Source organism: Phyllostomus discolor, chromosome 7, assembly GCF_004126475.2.
Source record: "Phyllostomus discolor isolate MPI-MPIP mPhyDis1 chromosome 7, mPhyDis1.pri.v3, whole genome shotgun sequence".
Taxonomy (NCBI): domain Eukaryota; kingdom Metazoa; phylum Chordata; class Mammalia; order Chiroptera; family Phyllostomidae; genus Phyllostomus; species Phyllostomus discolor.
In genome coordinates this window covers 108,766,974-108,788,327 of record NC_040909.2, presented here as the reverse complement: position 1 = coordinate 108,788,327, position 21,354 = coordinate 108,766,974, and the positions used below count along the sequence as shown (strand labels likewise).

Here is a 21,354-nt window from a genome sequence, read left to right as displayed (position 1 = left end):
TCACTCAGGGTCATCCCCAAATTAAGATTCAGTGCTAGATAAACTTAGCGTCTTTTCCTCCAGGCTCTCTTAGTGAACATTGAGAATATACGATGAGATCTGTCTGGAAAAAGTCCAGCCATTGTTAATATGATGAGAACAGTTTGCTTGACATTGATGTAACCTGGCAGCCAAGGAGAGTGGACTGGAATGAGCATGTGTGAACAATGACAACTTCACTGTACTAGTCAGCGGAGGTGGTAGATGCTCTTGAGTGAGCATGTGTACTGTGTGGCTATCATACTCAAAATAACTTAGTGAGTAGAGCAATAGATCTGCATCAAATTTTGCATTAATCTTGAACATTCAAAACCAAACAACCCAATTAAAAAATGGAAAAGGACCTGAATAGATACTTATCCAAAAAGGACATACAGATGGCCAATAGATGTACGAAAAGATGCTCTATGTCACTAATCGTCAGAGAAATGCAAATTAAAACCACAGTGACATACCATTCATCTCACACCTGTGAGAATGGCTGTCACAATAAATCAACAAACAAGTGCTGGTGAGGAGGTACAGAAAGGGGGACCCTTTTGCACTGTTGGTGGGAAGGCAGACTGGTGCAGCCAGTGTGGAAAGCAGTGTGAATATACTTCAAAACATTAAAAATGAATCAGTCTTTTGACCTATTGTTCCCACTTCTAGTAATATATCTGAAGAGACCCATAAACACTAATTCAAAAGAACAAAAGCACCCCTATGTTCATTGTAGCATATGTAGCAACACGATATGGAAGCAGCCCAAGTGTCCACCTGCTAAGTGGATAAAACAACTATGGGACATTTACACATTGGAATTCTACTCAGCCATAAAAAAGAAAAATAATTACCTTTTGCCACAATACGGATGGACCTGGAGAACATTATGCTAAGTGAAATAAGCCAGTTAAAGTCAAGTACCATATGATTGCACTTATATGTGGAATCTAATGAACAAACTGAACTAACAAGCAAAACAGAGACAGACTCATAGATGGTGAGCAGATGAGTTAAACGGGGGAGGTGTTAGGGGGTGAAGGATTGAGCAAAAAGGAAAAAGGACTCATGGACATGGACAATGGTGTGGTGATTGCTGGGGGGAGGGGAATATAAGGGGTCTAAATGGTAATGGGAAAAAATACAGTAAAGATTAATTTAAAAACAAATAAATAATGTGCTCAACAACAACAAAAGAAAACCCAAACTTTTTTCAGGTATGGTGAGTCCAAGAAGTCAGGAGATGACTGCCATTGAAAAAGTAGTTTGTTATATTTACAGACTTCAAGAAAAGGGGCATCACAGAGACGCACCAGGTCAGTGTGGGGTTCGCAGGGAGGAGCACGTGAGCAGGAGCCTTTGTTGTGCTTCCCATGGGAAGGAACAGAGGAGGTTTGACAAGCTGGTTTGATTGGCTAGTTTGAGTAATTTCAGTGGGTTGTGTGGCACAGGGGCTGTCCCTAGTTGTCTGGTCTTAGGACAATTAGGACAGGTGGATAGTGGCCCAGAGTGTGAGAGGTGATTGGGGCTAAGGACTGGATTGGTTAGTTTACCTATGAAAGGGGCCATCAATGGGTTTCTTTTGCTAGGATTAGCTAATGCTGGGAGGGGCAGTCCCTCCTGAGTCAGCAAGATCCCAAGATGTCAAAGAAGCAAGAAATGTAGGAAATTAACATGAGATTTGGAAGACTGAAGAGGAGCAGAAGTCAGGCATTGTTCTTCCATGTAGCAGAAGGCAATGTGTGGACTTTGGCAGAGGTGAGATTTTGTGGTAATCCCAGAGACATTTCCTGCTAAACACCCATCTTGGTGCCATGATCATTGCCTGCAGTTTCTTGGAGTTCCTGCAATTCCTCAACTGCAGGCAGTTTCTTGGAGTTCCTGCAATTCCTGAAAGCTAACAGTACCCCTGAGATCTAGCAGTGGCCTTCTCTGACTTTTTTGCCATTCTTCCTGTGCTTGCATAAGTACCCAATTCCTTGCATTAAAATCTTCCTGCTTGAAATGAATGGAGTGATTTCTGTTTTTCCTACTAAAGCCTGATTAAACCCACTCTGGAAAATGTGGAGATTACTGTGTACTTTTTATAGTTCCTTGTTAAGTATGCTAATTGAACTTCTCCTGTCAACATTCTGGTGCTACTCTGCCTGTTGTGCCTCAGTTGGTTGGGCATCGTTCTGCAAAGCAAAAGTCACTGGTTCAATTCCTGGAGACCCAAAACACATGCCTGGGTTGCAGGTTTGGTCTCTGGTTGGGACATGTACAGGAGGAAACCGATCGGTATTTCTCTCACATCAATATTTCTATCCCTTTTTGCCTTCTCTCTAAAAATAAATAAGTAAATAAATAAAGTATTTAAGAAAAAAAGATTCCAGTGCTCAGAGTCAGCAATGTGTATAATTAATTCCCTGTTTGAAATTCTATCTCAACAGGGCTTATCGCTCTCTGGTGAGCTATATGCTACAGAGACTTTGTCTCCTGTACTTCCAAAGCACTGTGGCCTTTTTCCCTACTGTGGTATGATTACTTAGTACCATAATAATTTGTGTATGTACTTTTCCTTCTGTAAAATCTGTGAATTCCTTTAGGACATGGACCTGGTGTAGCTCACACTATAGCCTCAGAGTTTTGCATGCTTCTTGACACACTGCAAATGAATGGATACACTTCACAGTAAGTGGGCATGTCCAGGCCTGGCTATAAGCAAGGAGTGCATACAAATAATCATAAAAATGGCTTCTATTTATTGGTTGTATGACATTTTGGGTGTTTTAAATGTGTCATACAATTTAATCCTTACAAAAACCTTGTCAGGTAATAACGACTGAAAATGAGGCTCAGAGAAGTTTGGTCTCTCTCAAAGTCACACAGCAAATAAATGCCATGGTCAAGAGGTAATCCCAGCTCTGACTTCTTCAAAGCTTTATTCTTTCCACTATACTATTCATCCTTCTTGAGAGTAAGTAAGGTATCTAGTACAAGAAAAGTGGCAGTAAAATATAAAGGTCATGGAGTGTAAGCATACATGAGACATGCATACATATGTAAGCACACATATGCCATCTTTACAATGTCAGCATAATACAGAGAGTGTGTGAAATGTAGTCATCCACAGTCAAGATGAGGAGGCAGAGATAAGCAGAGTAATAGACCTACTGTGTGAACAGAAGAACTCAGAGCCCAGGAACCAAGGGTCAGTGAGTGTGGGGAGGATGGAACAAGAATAACTGATGGGGGTGAGGCCAGCTAGAGTCTTTTATTTCTCCTGCCTCATAAAGGACATGAAACTGCATGGTATTTACAGCCCAGGCGAGAAGAATAGAGACAGTAAGTGGTCCTACTCACTAGCAGGTGAAATTTTTTTAAAGACGTGTGGTCCTTGCCCTCCCCCTACCTCTCCTCAGTATTGAAAACAAAAGAAAACAAAACAAAAACAACACCATAAAAAGACCATGGAAAGCTACTTAAAACCAATTGAAATACCAACACTCTTGGAAGAGGGGATTGGGGCAGAGTGAACTCAAAGTTACTTGCTCTTGAAATGAGAATAAAGAAGAAAATGAAGAACTTGGCTTTCAAGGATTTAGAAAGTTACACAGAAGAACAAAATTCCCAGTTGAGTGGGGATTTGTTTTCTACACTTATCTGAGATCAGAGCTAACTGTCTCAGTGATTCTAAAGAGCCCAAAATGTTTTTTTCAACTTGGGTGGAGCATTTTTGGCCTATTTGGAAGTGACCACATCTCTGTAAATCATACTATATCTTAGTGGTTGCCCACTGACCTCCCTAAGAGCTCTTTGAAGGCAAGTACAGTGTCTTACTCATCTTTATATTTTCATCACTTAGCAGAATTTTCAATTTGTGTTAAAGTAACAAATGATAGCTAACGAATAAATAAATATAAATAAATAAGTAGATAAATGCAAATAAATTACTTTCCCTAGGATGTATATTATCATCTGCCCTATATAAAAAGACATAAACAAAATACTCATGTCTTAAATTTATGTGATAACAGATATTGGACAGACTCTAAAAAATATTTCTGACAAGTAAGATTGGTGGACTGATAACTTCCCAAAGTTAATCTGCACAACTATTTCCTGTTTGGTGGCCTGGCTCTTAAAATCTTGAGATTATCACAGGCAGGTGAGCTGATGGAACTAATATGATGAAGTTTTCTCATCCAGTATGGAAGTGCAAATAAAATCAATTTTCAGAAAAATGATGGGTACTGAGACTTGACCAAAGAAAAATTCTACTTGCAGTGACCTTATTACTTACCTTTAAAACCACGAGTACTGTTTCTTCCCTTGACTTTTGCTGCTGCCAACTCTCACAGAGCAGTACACACACATTATCAAACTGTACAATACTGTGTATTGGTTTTCCAGGGCAGAGTATCACAAGCCCTCATGAGGAAAGAAAAGGTTTTTGTAGAGTGACACTGGATACTCTACATGTTCTCGTATTCTTTGCCTTCCAAAACTGGAGCTCTCTTCTTATCCTATTTTACATTTGAATATTTTGAATATAAGACATTTAGGGCAGAAGAACACTGTCTTCATTCTGCTAATATTTTGACATATTTTAGGAAAAAAGGAGAAAAAACAAGAAAGCCTTCATGGACAAAAAAAAACTTCCAGAATACTCAGTAAGGGATTTCTTATTTTTAATTCTTTTATGTATATAAAATTAGTTATGTCAGTAAGTGATCTTGCCTTTATCCTACTCATCATATTGATCAATGGCTAGCTCTGACAATGACTTACTCTACTCTATTTAAAATCATGCTAATGGTTTACAGTGAAATCATATCCACCTTTCCTTTGGAGACTTTGGAGGAAACAAATATTACATTTGACTTTATAGAACTTTTTTAGTTAACTAGGCTAAAATGTTAAATTTAAAAGATTTGTCATTATCCACGTCAACCAATGAAGTTCAGGCCTACACACTGGTTTTGGAGAATGTATGCTAAGGCAACAATTTCCAACATGGCTTCCAAAAATGAGCTCTTTTTATTTATATTATTTATCTCTTGCACTATGGACTAGCAGTACTCTCCTTGTCACTTCCCTTCTAGAAGAGCCTAATCAGAAAAGAGAGTCCCTGAAATATGGTCCTGATAGATCATAGGCATTCTGTAGGACATTTGTTCTCAAAGGGAACTTTTCAGATGCAAATTAAGAACACTAACAAGCAATGGGTAGGTCAGAATGTGAAAGCCTTCTCTCTTTTTTTTGTTTTTGTTTCTTTATTGTTTTAATCATTGTTCAAGTATAGTTTTCTCCCTTTTATTCCCAGAAAGTCTTCTTAATTAATAAACGTTCTTGAATGCTGAAATCAAAGTGCTTGAACTTGAGACCCACATGCCTCTACTTTCCTGTTAAATCCATAAATAACCCTTTTCCATTCACCTATGTTTGTTTTAGGTATACTTAGCTTCCAGAGGAATTTAAGGGCATTAGTCTTGAAAATGAGATGAATTAAGAGAATCAAATAGTCTCAGGGCCTTTTTAACCAAGGAGATTAACAAATGCCAACTTTTTCAAATATTTTATTTATCTATCCATTGTTTTTACTAGTCCATGGTATTTTTTCATTCTATTCCTCTGGTTATGTCATTGCTCTATGTTTTCCTCCATGTGCCAAAGTGGTCCAACTCATACTAGAAACAAAATCTTTCATAATAAAAAACAAAACAAAAAGAACTGTTTATTTTTAGCGATTTTCAACTTTTCTTTTTTCCTATTATTTATGCACAGGGAGTGTTAGCTAAAATAAGAATCCACCAAAAAGTGCTTCCATGTTTTCTATTGAAAAAATAAGGCTAACAAAAGAGACCTCGTAAATTGGGAAATTCGCATAAGTATCACCCTGGTCTGGTCTCCAGGAGCTTACAGTCTAGCACCCAGGACAAGTGGAAATGTAGGCCAAGCTGTGCATGGCAAACAGCAGTGAATGAAGAGGAGAATATATGGTATGGATGCTCAGGGGAGACAGAGGTGCCAGTAGGACTGACCAGAGAAAGCTTCAGAGAGGAGTTCAAATTTAAGACAATGTACTTGTTCCTGTGGCTACTGTAACACACCTAGGTGGCTTATATAACTGGGCCATGCTGCTTCTGTAGGCACTAGGGGAGAATGTTTCTTTACTTCTTCCAGCTTCTGGTGGTTTTAGACATCCTTGGTGTTTACTCGTGGTAGCAAAAGTCCAGTATCTGCTGCCATCATGACATGGTAGTCTTCTCTCTTTGTATGCTTGTCTATGTCTCTATCTGTCCTCTTATGGCAAGACTCATTGCATTGGGACCCATTCTAATCCAGTATGTCCTCATTTTAACTTGATTACTTCTGCAAAGACCCTATTTCCAAATAAGGTCAAGTTCATTGCTACTGAGAGTTAAAACTTGAACATGTCTTTTGGGGGAACAGGATTTAACCCCAAATGAATCTTTGATCATATTTCCTAGAAGCTAAATCTGAAATGGGGAACCATGAGCAGATGAATTTTGAAGAAAGTGACCCAAGATATGAAGATGAAGATAAGCAGACTAGATATGCAGATGGAGGAAGCCAGTCAATGAAGTGGCCATTACATCCAGGTAAGGTTGCTCTCATTTGGCCCAAGGCAATTCTCTGGAGAAAGAGGTAGCTGTAAGTGGCTAGCAGCTAACACACAGCAGCTGGGAACTAGGGGCATCAGCCTGGTGAAGGGGATGTGGTGGGGCTCCAACAGCAATCACCTCATTCCATCCCAATGCTGCTCATAACTGCTTGCCTTTCACATTAAGTTCCTCCTCCATTCAGGCACATTTTCCTCCAGATTTTTGTTGTTGTATTTTATGATAAAACTTTTAAGAGGAGGATTAGCAGTTAGTGGCTGCTACATGCGGTTGGTCCTAAGAATGTAGCTGATTCTCACAAACTCCTTCCCTTTATATTCTCCTGACCACTTGACTAGAACTTTTGCTAATCTAAATGGTTTGATGAGGAGGGGTAAGGTGGGTGGGTTTGAGCTTCTGTCTACCATCCCCTTATGCCTTGGTTGCTATACTTAACCATTTAGAGTAAGAGCCTGGCATTGGGAGTATTAGGGTGACCTACTAGACCATGTTCCCTGGCTCCATTTAGTAACAGCAGACATATGTCCTCATGATGATCAGAATTAACGACTCCTTGCCCATGGGGTGATTTCCTTCTGCACATGCTGGTTGACTGTCACAAGTAGCCCAAAGGGCTCAGGTAATAGTCTTAGCTTTTAGGTTCAGTGGAACTCTTATTGTATCCCCTGATAGAAGCATATTTCTTCTAGGATCCAGGACTTGTAGACCCACAGAACATAAAGTTTTGGAGATGGGAAGCACACATTCCCCAAGTAGGTCAGTGGAAGGGATGGTCAGCTGTTTGACTCTTTACTTGTACATCTTGGCTCTCAGACCTGCATATTCTTCCCATTGGGGATATATCACCCCACGTATGATGGTAACTGATTTAAGATATTTACCGTATCCTTAAGGATAACAGTCCATTATTTCAGGGTCCTCTCCAATCAGAAGCCTTAGATGTCCCTTCAAGAGGGCATTCCAGTGCTGATAGCTTCTGGATGGTGCTGTATATGGTGAAGCCAGAAATCTCACTGTGATGTCCCACTGCCTCCTTGTTATAGAGGAGGCACTTTGGTCTGAGGCACTTTAGGAAGGACCCCATGTCACTCTGTGAGCTCTTGGAGAGTGGTGCTAGTTGAGGTGAGGCAGGCATGAAAGGCAAACCCAAACCCAAAATATGTGTCCATTTCTGTCAGGATAAAACATTTGTTTTCCTTACAAAGGAAAATTGATCTAGGCGAGGACTACTGAAGACTTTTGAACAAGAGTGAAAAAGAGAAACTGATGACATTAATGTTTGTTGCACATTGTTAATTACCTAAATATCCACTTCTCCCTACTTTTTTACTAAATAAATCCCAATTTTTTCAGAGCTGCTCCATGCCAATGTCTAGGAGTTGGGTCACGATTGTCTAAGCCCAAGCCCGTCAGTGTAACTCTGACCCACATTCCCAGCCTCCCTCCAGATCTGGCCAATGAGAAATAAGGGGTAATCTACTGGGAAAATTCTGGGAATGTTTTTGTTTTGATAAAAGTTTACAGATGCAACTGGACATATCCCTACTCATTCTTCCTGTCTTGTACATGGATGTGATAGATGCAACTTTTGAAGATATTTTGTTATCATATAAGAACACTCAAGAGAAAAAAACATAGATGTTAGTTCTAATACTGTTGTCTGTTAAATCAGGGCTGGCAATTGCCTACCCGTGAATTCTTAAGTAAGAAAACTAAACCTCTATTTATTCAAGTCACTATGATCAATTTGAAGCCACATATATTCTTAAAAATTAGTTTGGTTTAGCCCTGGCTGGCATAGCTCAGTGGATTGAGCGTGGGTTGCAAACCAAAGTGTCACAGGTTCAATTTTTAGTCAGGGTACATGCCTGGGTTGTAGGCCATGACCCCCAGCAACCGCACATTAATGTTTCTCTCTCTCTCTCCCTCCCTTCCCTCTCTAAAAATAAATAAATAAAATATTTTAAAAAAGGGAAAAATTAGTTTGGTTTAGAGAAGGAATTAAATGGAATTAATAAAGGCGTTATCTAGAAAGCTACTGGGATCAAGATTATGGTGCTGGAGACTAAAGCAAAGGTATCAATGAATGTGAGAGAAAATCCAAAGGAAGTATTCAGAGTATTAGTGCAAGTTCATGTATACCTTTAATTGATATTTGACCTTATGCTTAACATCACTATGATAGTGTGATGATAGAAAGACGTATTTTGGTATTTATCCCCAACTCATGGAAAAAGCTACTCAAACACTTATAATTTCCAAAGTGGTAAGAGCAATAGGAGTATCTTCTATTGGCTATAAGACAGTAGTACCTTATCTATGGTTTCACTTTCCATGGTTTCAGTTACTCCCAGTCAACCATTCTCCAAAAATATTAAATAGAAAATTCCAGAGTAAATAATTCCTAAGCTCTAAATTGTGCACCATTCTGAGTAGTATGATGAAATCATACTATGCTACCTGCCCATTAGCCACTTAGTAGCCATCTGGCTTGTCATATCAACATTGCAGTATCACAGTGCTTGTGTTCAAGTAACCCTTGTTTTATTTAGTAGTGGCCCCAAAGTGAAAGAGTAGTGATGCTGCCAATTTGGATATGCCAAAAAGAAACCATAAAGTGTTTTCTTTAAGTAAAAATGTATGTATGTATAAGAAAACATGCTGTATGTGTAAGGCTTAGTATTATCTGTGGGTTTAGACATTCCCTGAGGGCCTTGGAATGTGTCTTCTGTGGACAAGCATGGGGCAACTCTATTGATTGTTCCCAAATCCTGCAACAGCTCTGGAGTGATAAAAACAAATGAAGCATTTTCTTTATGATTCATAACATGTTCCTTTCAACCACACCAGAGTGTATGTTAATGAGATAAATTTTGGAAAGTCTCTAAGGATTGGGGCTGGTTGCCAGGGAACCAACCATTAGAGGGTTGAAAATGTCAATCCACTCCCTCACCTCTATAGAGAGGGAAGAAGGGTTGGAGGTTGAGTTAATGACTAACTGCCAATGATTTAATCAGTTATTCCTGCTCGAGGCAGCCTCCATAGAGAATTCTGACTGGAGGGGTTTGGAGAGCTTCCAGGCAGGTTAATACCTGGAGGAGCTGGGATGGTGGCATGCTCAGAGAAGCATGGAAACTCTGTGTCCCTTCCCACAACCTTGGCCCAAGCCTCTCCTCCATATAGCTGTTTCCTTTATAATAAAAGGGTAATAATAAAATGCTGTTCTAGCTAATTATCAAACTCAAGGAGGAGGCCAAGAGGACCCCCAATTTAATTGGTTTTGTAACAGTGGAAATTGTAACAGTGGGAAATTGTAACCCATCCTACCATTCTTTTCACATTGTTTCTCAAAGTGCTGACTCTAATACATAGCTTGTAAATGAACAGCATGTTTGTATAAGAATCACAGGATTGTTTCAAAAGATACAGACTCCAACCTTCAAGGATCCCAACTCCCAGAGATTTGCAGGCCTTCAACCATGGAATCAGGATGATGTAGAACCAGGATAATATGAAGCCAGGATGATGTGAAGCCAGGATGATGCAACCCAGACCATTATTTGTCTTATTGGAATGGACTGTGCTTGTCTGCACGTAGAGAACTTTTTACCCCCTCCTTTGATCTATTTGTTCTGTTCCCCTCTCCCTCCTTATAAAAACCGCTGCCCCCATTGAGAGGTGAAGAAGGGCTCTGAGACATGAGTCCCCCATTTTCTCAGAGAGATGGGCTTTGACACATGAGCTTCCCATCTTCCAAGTGGCCAACACCTGGAAATAAACCACTTTCCTTTGCATCAGCACCTGCCTCTTGAGTACTGGCTTTTGTAGTGGCAGATAGCTGGATCTGTGTTTTGGTTACTGTTTGTCAGAGGTACAGATGACAGTTTGTCAGAGGTACAGATGACAGTCTGAGTCTTGTAATGGGTATGTGAAAGAGAGGGGTAGCCATGTGGGACTGAGCCTTAACCTGTGAGATCTGTGCTCACTCCAGACAGTTAGTGTCAGAACTGAGTTTACTGTAGAACACCCAGTTAGTGTCCACCAAGCACTGGGGAATTGCTTGGTGTGAAAACATTGTCATACCTGGTGTTAGATGTGTATGAGAGTAGTAGAGGAGTGCCGCAGTTTCTCTTTTCAAGCACCATGCCAATAACAAAACTAATAATAATTTTTCAATAACACATAATAATTATTCTATATTCAAATTTCTGCAATTGCTTCAAAGATTTCTCCCCAGCTGATTTGTTTGAATCAGAATTTAAAGCTCACCCATTATGTGTAATTCTCTCTTCTTCTTGAGCAGATTTTCTCCCCACCCTGTTTTCAAGTTGTTGACTGGTTAGACAAACCAGATCATTTGTCCTGTTGACTCTTCCCCCATCCTGGATTTGACTGAGGGCTTTCTTGTGGTAGTGGTTAACTTGCTTCCTGTATGCTTTGTATTTCCTATAGATTTGTAGTTCGATTTAGGGGCCTTATTAGATTCAGTTTTAACTCTTTTTTTTTTTAAAGATTTTATTTATTTATTTTTAGAGAGGGAAGGGAGGGAGAAAGAGAGAGAGAGAGAAACATCAATGTGCAGTTGCTGGGGGTCATGGCCTGCAACCCAGGAATGTACCCTGGCTGGGAATCGAACCTGGGTCACTTTGGTTCCCAGCCTGCGCTCAATCAGTTTTAACTCTTTAGGCAATAATTATGCACAGGTAGTGCTGTACCTTTTCTACAGCATTATATTATGATGTGTATAATTTTTAGTGATGCTGTATCAGCAAGATCCTTCCATTATTAAGTTTCACCTTATGGGTTTAGCATCCAATGGGGATCATGTCTGAAGCTATCAATTCATTTGGAATGGCACAATGATGATTCTCTAATTCAATTATTCTTTATTCATTGGCTGGAATTACTCTATAAAAAGAACACTACCTTGACATCTGTTCCATTACTCTGAAATGCAGGTGTATGGAAAAGGCAAAATAAAGGTTTGATTCTTTTCCTTTATAAAGGTTTACACAAAAATAATAGTTAGTGTTACACCAGCCTGAATTATGGTCCGTTAGGGTTATTTCTTTGTAAAATTGCATTACAAATGCAACTTTATTTTAACCCTGCTTTTGAGAGCTACTGTTCATAAAAAAAGATTCTTCTCAAAATATTACTGCTCATTGTCAATGCACTTGGTCACCAAAGAGCTCTGATGGAGATGCACAATGAGACTAACATTGTTTTTGTGCCTGCAAACAAATCCATTCTGCAGCTCATAGGTTAAGGATTAATTTCAAATCTTATTACATGAGATATATATTTGTCAGTTTATAGCTGCCACAGACAATGATTCCTCTGATGGATCTGGGCAAAGTAAATTGAAACCTTCTGGAAAGGATTCACCATTCTAGATTCCATTAAGAACATTTGTGATTCATGGGGAGATGTCGAAATATCAACATTAACAGAAGTTTGAAAGAAGTTTGATTCCAAACCTCATGGATGACTCCAGGGGTTCAAGACTTCAGTGGAGGGAGTGACTGCAGATGTGGTGGAAGGAGCAAGAGAACTAGAATTAGAAGTGGATTGCTGCAGTCTCACGATCAAACTTAAGCAGATGAGGAGCTGCTTCTTACGGATGAGCAAAGAAAGCAGTTTCCTGTGATGGAATCTACTCCTGGAGAAGATGTGGTGAAGTTTGTTGAAATCATAACAAAGGACTTAGAAAAGTACAGACACTTAGCTGGCAAAGCAGAGGAAGTATTTGAGAGGATTGACTCCAATTCTGAAAGAAGCTCTACTGTGGGTAAAATGCTATCAGATAGCATCACATGCTACAGAGAAATCATTTGTGAAAGGAAGAACGAATTCATATAGCAAACTTTATTGTTGTCTAAATTTAAGCAATTGCCACAGCTGCCCCAGCCTTCAACATCCACCTCCCTGATCAGTCAGCCTCCAACAACAATTGAGGCCAAATCCTCCACCAGCAAAAAGATTACAACTGGCTGAAGCTCAGCTCATTTTTAGCAATAAAGTACTTTTAAATTAAGATGTGTGCAGTGTTTTCTTAGATATAATGCTATTCACACTTAATAAAGTATAGTGTAAATGTAACTTTTATATGCACTGGGAAACCAAAAGAGTTTTGTGACTTGTTTTATTGTGATATATGTTTTACTGCAGTGGTCTAGAACTAAACCATCTGTATCTCCAAGGAATGTCTGTGTTATTTTTACTTAGCCCTGATGAGAACTTTGCTATGTGCCAGGTGTAGTCTGAGTACTTCACATTTAAACCTCACAAACACCCAATGAAATATATATGTTGTTAATATTTCCATTTTCCAAATGAGGTAACTGAGGCACAAGAAGTGACTTAAACAAGGTCACACAGACAGTAAGTGGCAGAGGTAAGATTCAGACTGGGCAGGCTTACTGCCAAACAAGTAGTGTCAATCACAGACCAGGAGCTCAGTTCATGGCAGTGGTGATGCTGGTGATAGAACAATAGTAGTAGTAGCAGCAATTGTTGTCATTATGTAGGCAAAACTTCTCATTGAACTTGGATTCTGAGCAAACACTCCACAGGAATAGAAAGTATTGCGGTATATAGGGTAATAGGAAAGATGGCTTTGACTAGAAAGCAGGAATAACATGTAACAGAGGAACAAGCAAACATAGTAGAAAGTGCTGCTGGGAGAGGGTGAGTGTGGGGGTAGAGAGTGGGGCAAAAGTCATGCTTAAGCAGGTAATTCAAGAGTGTGACTCTTACAGTCTTTTAGCTCAAAAGGAGAAAATGACAGAGCTGGGCCATGGGTGATTTACTACTGCAACCAATCAAGTCACGAGTTCACAAAATGTGTGACTTATCACTGCTCCACATTACCACACTTCCTCTCCCCAATTAAGGGAAATATCCTTTTCATTCATGAAGTGGGTCATGGGCATCCATATGATCCCACAGTTGAAGAGTCCTGATGAGGGTCATATCAACATGACCAAGGTCAAGTGGTCTGAAGTTATTTACAGCCCATTAGGCACCATTTATGTCAGCCAGGCATATCCTGTGCAGCCTTTCCAAATGAAGTAAATATGCTGGATCCCAGACTTGTAGCATGGCTGTCACCAGAGATGTTTGTAAATTATCTGAGAATTGCAAACAGCAACAACCAAAGTGGTAGATCTCCATGTTCCAGATGAGTGTTCATGGAGCACCTATCTTGTCCTAAGAAATAGTCATAAATTTTTCTGATAGTCATCCAGTATAAATTCTGGAAGAGAAACTAACCCACTCATTTTAGAGATGCATAAGGTGATGGCTATCAAAGCAAAGTGACTTGTCCAAAGTCATATAGCCCACTGGTGTCAGAGGCTGGGCATAGACCTATGACATTTTGTCACTCTTTCTACTTGTTTTCTCTTAGAATATGTGCAGATTCAAGATTATTTAATACATGCCATTGGAGTGAATGGATACCAAATTAAGGTAAATGCTTAGGGTCATATACTACAATACAAAGTGAACTCCAGACTAATGACTTAATTATAAAACATCATCACAAAGAACACAGTGGGAAATCTGCTGGACTACACCAGGCACTCATCATGAGTGGAGGAGCAAGCCTGCAAAACCTGTCCCTCGGCCAGCCATCTTCCATGGGTTTCAAAGAAAATGTGCAAAGGAAATGGGGCAAAATGAACATTTCCTATGTAATTCAAGTTAACCTGGAGGCCCTGTAGTTCAGTCTCAGAACATTGTTGTGCCTCAGAAACAAATTTACAGCCAAGAGTAAATAAAAGGCAGTTCTTGTCTTGATGCTCTAAGGGACATTAAAGGAGATCCATAGAAAAGGAGATCCATAGAAATGTTTCTGCAAACCCTCTCTCCTCTCCCATCCATTTCCCTTACTCTTGCAGCTTCTCCTGAGCCTCCTCTCCAGCCCATGTAGTTTTTCTCTCCCTCTTGCCTCCATGCCTGCACCCCCCCTCATTATACCTTGTTGTCATCAACTTAGCTTTGCTCCTGAGAAGAAAGAAGCCTTCTTCTTTATAAATGGAGAGGAGGCTTTGGAGATTGCACTGACAAATAATGGATTTTCTCTGCTGGTGAGGTTGGGGCTTAAGTCAGTGAATGCTGTTATCTCAGTATTTATTTTATCACTTATTACGAATTAGAGCTTTTTATGAAATGCTTATCTGGTCCTCTCTTCTCATTAGCTAGTTAGAGTGCATGTGAGCTGGGAGGATCCTTTTGCCTAGACTGGACACTCCAGGCAGCAGCAAATGCTCTGAATCTCTTTGATCCTCCCACCAAATGCTTCACCCCAGACACTTTGGTCCAGTTTTTGTTCTTGACCCACTCATCACAACAGAACTCTTCCTCTCTAAGGTTTGGGGACTTGAACTCCCTCTAGAGGCTGAAGTTCGCCACTAACAGCAAGTCATTAAAATACAATATAATGCAAAAGGTTTGAAAGGAAGCCAAATGCGAAAAACTATGAGAATAATGAAGAGGCAGTGACTTGGTCCAACCCAATGATTTAAAGAAGGCTTCAAAAAGAAGACAAAAGAGAAATTTAGTAAGTAATTGAATGAATGGGCATATAGGTGTTGCCTTGCTCTACTTTATATTTGATTTCATAAATTTTCTCATTCTGAATGCTTGAAGAAAAACTGTAAGATGCATATTCCTATTTGGGAGATGAGACATTTCTTGATTCTCTTCCTAGAATTTCAGTAGTTTTCTCCTTGCTATTCCTGCCTGGCTTGTTTTGCAGAAATGCTTGACTCTTCCTGAGAGATGGTATATAGTAATAGTCCCTTGGGGTCTGTTGGGCAAGCACAGCTTCAATTTATGTCTGCAATATTCTAAAGGGTTGTGAAGCTCCAGGTGCTCTAAAGCCAACACCAGGTATTTTGAAATGGGATAATGATACGGGAACAAGCAAACTGAATTCCCTCTCCCCTGCCCACATCTCCTCTGAATTAGTTTAAAAAGGGTGATGGTGTTTAGGAGACAAGAGCCACCCAACAATAAACACAGAATAATCGTTTTCCTCAACACTACATAAAATAATGGCTTTACTTTAACGATGTATGCTGGGAGTGGGCGATTGTCAAAGAGTTAAACCACTTTCCAAGTTGTTTTTAACTAAAACTTTTGCCCCAGCATTTAAGAAATCTCCCTCTAATTCATGTCTTTAGTCAGTGGTTGCTTATAATCAAGAAGATTGCACTTAAAATGTATAGAGGTTGGTCTTATTATTGGCATTAGCAGATTTTGCTTTATAATTACAAGTCAGGAAGTCTAGAACCACCACATGTCATACAGGGGGACAGACATTTTAGTGTCCAACCATGCACATTCATCAGAAAAACTTTCTTGTGCTGTGCTGTTTAAAAAAGGAGTACCATTGGCTTTTCATCTTTGAAGCTTCTGTAACACCATCCCATTTGTTCAATGATGAAAGTGGTTCTATTCATTCATCAAGCATTTATGAATAATTTAGTATGTCCCAGGCAATGTGTAGAAAGCTTTTTAACCCCACTGAATTCAATAAATTTTTTAAAAGACAAAAAGTTAAATTAAATTTAAAAATAAAAGCAAAAAGTTAAATTATATGAACTTATAATTAAATAAATTGTGTTAAAAACAAAGGTTTAAAAAAAGCTTTGTAAACAATGAACTGAAGATATAGATCCAGGTGGACAAGCAGACTGTTGAATTTAAGGCAATATGATCAGAAAGACTTGGGGAGAACATATATCAAGGGTATTCAAATGTTTCATTAAGGGCTAGAACACAATATCTGAAATGAAGAATATATTGGAAAGAATAAACAGTAGTGAATGAAACAGAGAATTGAATCAGCTATTTGGAAGACAAGGTAGAAAAAATACACCCAATCAGAGCAGGAAAAGAAAAAAGAATCTTAAAAAATGAGGATAGTTTAAAGGACCTTTGGAACAACATGAAATGCAACAATACCCACATCACAGGGCTACCAGAAGGAGAAGAGAGAGCACCCTTATAGCCATTACTTTGACCTCTATATCTGATGAATTGCTTGCCTCCAGTTCATCCAGTTCTTTTTTCCCTAGACAGTATTCCTGTTCTTTTATTTGAGGACTGTTTCTCTGTCTCCCCATTTTAGTTGCCTCCTTGTGTTTGTTTCTACATATTAAATAGATCTACTATGACTTTCAGTCTCCACGTAGTAGGTGTCTTTTGGGACCAGTGGTACAGTGTCCCTGATCATCTGAGCTGGGTGCTATAGGAATGATCTTGTCATAATTGAGCCTTAATTGTTATTGGCCCATTTGTGTGTGATATTGACCCTCGGACTGGCTAACTGTGAGGTTCAACCCCAATCATGGCACGTGAGCTGCTGTGCAGGTGCTGACCACACAAAGTGGAATTTGCCTCGATAGTGTTTGGTGCCCGCTGATATCTCCCTTTGGACATGTGGCTTTTGAGCTTAGTGGATCCTTCTCTGATGTTGTTTGAAGCTGGACATTGGGTGTATTGGTTCTGGGCCTCTTGGGAAGGACTCTGGACACACCAGAGTAAGACACTGCCTGTGACTGGCCTTCAGCAACCTGTTTGGAGCTATCAGTGATCTACAGTTTGTGGTTGCCTCTGCTGGGCCTGGGAGCATGCAGGAAGGACCAAGCTCTGCACCAAGGCTGTTTTCACTGGCAGTGTGCCTGGGGGCATATCAACAAAAGTCCCAAGTCACCCTGAGCTCTGCCTCCACCTGCCTCTGCTTGCCTGTTAGGCTCAGTAACGGAAAGAGCTTCTGGCTGTCTGTACTCCAGCAGGGTATAAGCTCCACATGGTGAAAGGGAGTCCAAAGGGTGGGACTACTGCTTTTCCTCAGGCTGATGCTGGAGAGAGAGTGTTCTACCCAAGAAAAAATGGCATCCGTGGTGCGGGAGAATAACTTTGCACAGGGATTTTGGCAGTTGTCCCTTAAGCTCCCTCCCTAGAACAGCAAACCCCAGATTCTCCTCACAAGAGTCTAATCCACTCTGCCCTCCCTATGCCAGAGTGCTGGGTGAGTGGCTGCAAACAAAATTTTGTGTGTTGGCCCTTTAAGAGGGTACCTATGTCTCTAGCAGACACAAATCTTGCTGCTTTTCACAGCCTGATGCTATGTGGGTGCCTCTTCCTGGCTTTGGTGCTCTGGGATGGGGAGCCTGGCTGGGGGTTCAGATCTCACACTTCTTGGGGGGAATCTTCTGCAGCTGAGATATTCCTCTGAAACCTTAGCTGCTTATTGGTGGGAGAAGACCCAGCCCTTTTCACGGTCTCTGCCCTTCCTTCCAGTCTTGATCTAATTTCTTCTGTAAATCCTTGGTTATAAGACTTCTCTTCAGCTAGTCTTTAGCTGGTTATCCAGGATGATTGTTCTGTAATTCAGTTGTGATTTCAGTTTGGTCCTGAGAGGAAGTGAATGTAGCTTTCACCTGCTCTGCTGCAATCTTGGGTCTCCCCACTATTGACTTCTGATCTTAGGAACCAAATACTTGCTAAAGGGGATGAAGTCTGAAAAGGAAAAAAAGTATGCTAAGTTTTAGTTAAGTGAGTCCCAGTGGTAAGCATTTAAATTAGAGTACAAGGAAGTCTTATAAGCCAAGTGGCGAAGCCTCCCCCGACCTGGACTCTCAGGGTCCAACCTTGAGAAAAAGGGTAGGTCCCCAAGGCTGCTCTCTCTTGCGCTGGCTGGATGAAGCGCTGTGTCAGCGCACCGTGCATCATCAGCCGGCCTGGAAAGCCTCCAGCTGCCTTCCCCTTACACTTTCTCTGTACCTCTCACTTTAAAAAAGCTTTCATCAACATCATCCCAAACATCTTTTGTTTTCCCAGCTGGATAAGCCTTTCTTTCTGTTTGCATCCCATCTCTAGCTAACTAAGTTCTTTTGCCCTTACGAACTGCAGCCATGAATCAAAGGGAATCATCACCTGTAAACTCTAAAGTGAATCTGAGCGCTTTGGGATTCCACATCCCATATATCTTCTTGGAGCTGCCATATTTAGTTACATTTCCTGTCCACTGTAGGTGGTCATTATCTTCCTCTCTTTCCACCCTGTGTATTAGAGACAGCATATGAAGATCTCCCCAGAAATACTTTCTTCTAAGATTTAACTTCAATACAACATAATCCTCTCTGCTTGGTGGGTTTTCTCAATCCCTCTGTCAGGCAGGGCTGAGATATCTGTCTGGCCTCTGGTTGAAATCATCTCTAGTTCTTGGGTATTCTCCAAATTCCCTGCAAATGGTTTTACAATAAATCTAGAAAAGAAAATCAGAGGGTTTTTTGTTTGTTTGTTTGTTTGTTTGTTTAAAGATTGATACCCATCCTTGTTCACACAGCATCCTTGTCTTTTACTGTCTTCATACACTTTAATTCTCATCATCCAAAGCCAGATGAAACATTTAAAAGTTATCTGCTTATTCTCCTGCTTCCAGGGAGGAGACTCTGCTTTGATTTTAAACATTGTAAAAACATAAAATTCTGCTACTCCCCTCAGGAACCCTGATACTTCAGAAATACTTGCTTACAATGATTCCTTATGCCCACTTCTTATTTTGGATTATGGTAGAGATAGTGAATAAACTATCACTTTCTGAGACATCTAACTCGCAGGGATGAAAATATTTTTTGAGATTAAAAATCTAATACCCAAATCACAAGTAGAACAAACCCAGGGAGCGGAGAATAGGTCAAGCCAAACACATGCAAAATTGTTAGTATGAGTAGATAGTTTTTTGTTTAAGAGATTTGAAATGTCCATGTAGGTGAGTTGTGAATGAGACTAAAAGTCTTCCCTGGTCTATACATACCTTTCTGGATGTTTATGCTGAAATAAATTTTCAAGGTGTCAACAGGTCACTTTCAAAAGCTAAATTTATTGTGGCAAGTTAAAAGTAGTGACTCCGATTATGTGAGAAAGACCTCCATTACTCTCCCAGATAATTTCTGAGCAACAGAAAGGGAAAAAATGAAAGAAACTTGGTGCCATCGTGCCCCTTGAAAGGTAGGGCTTTTATGCCAGTAATCAGAAAGAAAAACTGCCAACATGACAATGAAAATGTATCGAATGTTCAAGTACATGAGCCTGGTGGACGTGCAGCTTTGACAGAGATTTGCAAACTACAGTCTAGAGAGGTGACATTTTAGACAAGTCTATGTAGCTTGTAACTGGTAAGACTCAAATTTCCTTTCTCTTGACAGTGGCTGATAACAGCCACTCACTGGCATAGTGGTGCCCCTGCTGCCCTAATTCCCCCAGCCTTGGCCCTGGGACCCACCCTACCAGCAAGCCTTCCTCACAATCCTTCAGCTGAAGGCCAGTCCCTGGCACAACAGGCAACCTCCGGGACACAGCTGCTTGCTCCATCTTGGCGGTGGCTGGTTTTCAGACTGACTTATCAGTACCTGTACCATATTCAGTATTTTAAATATCACTCTTGCTCTCCATTGTAAAACTTTGCTTTATCTGCTATGCTGGCATGTGACCACAGAAAGTTAGTGAGTCTCAGCATCTCAGATTTTGGAATTCTTGACCTTTTGAAGAACTGAGCCATTCTCAGCTTTATGAACTGCTTTGTATATACTTTCATCTTTGTATTCATTATAGGCTGAAATGTGTCACCTGTCCACCCCCAAAATTCACAAGCTGAAGTCCTGACTCCCAACAGGTCAGAATGGGATGTATTTGTGGATAGGGTCTTTAAAGAGGTAATCAGTTAAAATGAGTTCACTAGGGGAGGTAGGCCCAGTGAGACTGGTGTCCTTGTGTGAGCGAGGAAATTCAGGCATAGGCACGTACAAACGGAAGGCCATGTGGAGATATAGGGAGAACACGGCCATCTGTAATTCAAGGAGAGAGGCCTCAGAAGAAACCAGCCAACTCTGCTGACACCTTGATATTATACTTCCAGCCTCCAGAACTGTGAGACAGTTTTGTTGTTGAAGCCACACAGCCTGTGGTGCTTTGTCATAGCAGCTGTAGAAAACTAATACAGTACGTCTTCCTGACCTTGTCATTAGTTCATACACAGTATTATTAAGTCCCTTTGCCAAGGAGCATTGTGGCATTGTGTTTAGGGTGACCACACATGCTAATTTGCTAAGATAGTTCTAGTTTGTGCTGCTGTCCTGCTATAATATTCATAGTGCCCCCTTTCTCTCAAAAAGATCCCAGTTTGGGCAATAAATTACATGGTCATCCAGAATTTAACTCTAATATTTGTAATTTTTCCCTCACATTCTTGGTTTCTTCCTTGTCAATTACTTGTCACTGTTTTCTTCAAACCCTGATACCTGTGTTCCCTCGGTGCCCTGAAATAGTCCAGTTCATGACAAGGTCCGCCAAGCAATGGTATTATTCAGTGGATACACACTGAGCAGTGTCTACGGGCAGTTGTACAGAATGGAGATCCACTCCTTCCCTTGAAGAGTGGTGGCCCAAGATGAAACATACATAAATCAGAGTCATCCTATGTCAGCTTATTTCTGTCTTACACAAACCATTATTTTGTATTCTAAGAATTTCCTGGAAAACGTTCTTAAATGTTGTTTAATCTCCCCATCCAGAGAATTTATGGCAGACTTCAGGATACAAATAATGTGTACTTCTGCCCCATCCCATCTTGCAGCTGACTGTGGCAATATAGTGCTTTCTGGCAAGCTGACAGGAGAAGAGAGAA

The 21,354-nt window shown here is 40.3% G+C and overlaps 1 long non-coding RNA gene across 1 annotated transcript; it reads left to right on the top strand.

Moving 5' to 3' along the window:
* Positions 1–1,442: 1,442 nt before the first annotated feature.
* LOC118501887 lies at positions 1,443–12,180 on the top strand. The gene is made up of 4 exons (XR_004904550.1): positions 1,443–1,454; positions 2,490–2,494; positions 10,038–10,044; positions 11,970–12,180. It is a non-coding gene; the product is annotated as an uncharacterized LOC118501887 (long non-coding RNA).
* The last annotated feature ends 9,174 nt before the right edge of the window (positions 12,181–21,354 follow it).